Genomic DNA, 1,274 nt, shown 5'->3' with positions numbered 1-1,274 from the left:
GCCAGGCCAATATGGTGAAACCCTGTCTCTAGAAAAATACAACAATAAGCTGGGAGCAGTGGAGTGGACCTGTAGTCCCAGCTACTCAGGAGGCTGAGGCAGGAGAATTGCATGAACCCAGGAGACAGAGGCAGAGGTTGCAGTGAACAAAGATCTCACCACTGTATTCCAGCCTGGGTGACAGAGTGATACTCTTTTTAAAAAAAAGAAAGGAGGGGACAAGGACGCAGGGGTGAGGAAGGTCAGGTTCAGGAACTCTAACTCCTTGCCACTCAAGAAATGTTCTCCCTTTCAGAATATGCCTTGCGCATGTCTCGTCTCAGTGCTCGGCTATTTGGTGAAGTCGCCAGGCCTACTGATTCCAAGTCTATGAAAGTGGTGAAACTGTTCAGTGAACTGCCCTTGGCCAAGAAGAAGGAGACTTACGATTGGTATCCAGATCACCACATTTACTCTGGACTCGTGCGGACACTCCGACTTCTGGGACTCTACAGAGATGAGCATCAGGATTTTATGGATGAGCAAAAACGACTAAAGAACCTTCGTGGAAAGGGGAAACCAAAGAAAGGAGAAGGGAAAAGAGCAGCAAAAAAGAAGTAATGTTGGTCCCTCAAGAGGGAGAATTTCTTCCTCAGTGACAGAGAGAAAAAGTGCATTTATTGTCTTTCCACATATTGGAGGAATGTCATCTTCCTAAATGAAGGTTATTTGGAGGAACACAGTCGTATCCTTGTTGAAATCTAATCCAGTTAAATTGTAGCTGGTTTCTTGAACACATTCTAACTGTGCAAAATTATTTTGTCCTTGGTCATGTTATGTGATGTTTACCTAGTTCTCTAATGAAATGAATAAATAAGTTATTGTTTGATGAAAAAAAAAAAAGAAAGAAAGGAGAGAGAGAGAGAATAGAAAATCAATATATAGAAAACACAGGATAGCAGGAAAACTAGAAGAGAATTCAGAGTAAGAACTAAAGATAGAGATAATGGGATGAAATTGGTCTCCTGAAATATAACTCTGAGTTCAGTATGAAGGGTAATAAGGGAGAGACTGAAGACATAAGCTAATACACCAATAAGGACATTTATTGAGTATTTACATCATGCTAAGCATTGTGCAAAGTACTTTATAGGCTAAAACTCACTGAATCCTCTCAATTGCCCTGTGAGATAGATACCTATGGTAGACAGAATAATGTCCCCCAAAGATGCTTATGTCCTAATCCCTGGAAACTATAGACATGCAAAAGGGAATTAAAGTTGTGTAGGAAATGA

General features: G+C 40.8%; 1 pseudogene across 1 annotated transcript; it reads left to right on the top strand.

Moving 5' to 3' along the window:
* The first annotated feature begins 229 nt into the window (after positions 1–229).
* LOC100408228 (small ribosomal subunit protein mS33 pseudogene) lies at positions 230–890 on the top strand (annotated as a pseudogene). Its single transcript, XR_013528905.1, has one exon. The product of XR_013528905.1 is annotated as a small ribosomal subunit protein mS33 pseudogene (transcript).
* The last annotated feature ends 384 nt before the right edge of the window (positions 891–1,274 follow it).

The sequence above is a fragment of the Callithrix jacchus genome, chromosome 17, assembly GCF_049354715.1.
Source record: "Callithrix jacchus isolate 240 chromosome 17, calJac240_pri, whole genome shotgun sequence".
NCBI classification, from domain to species: Eukaryota; Metazoa; Chordata; class Mammalia; order Primates; family Cebidae; genus Callithrix; species Callithrix jacchus.
This window is presented reverse-complemented; position numbering and strand designations above follow the sequence as displayed.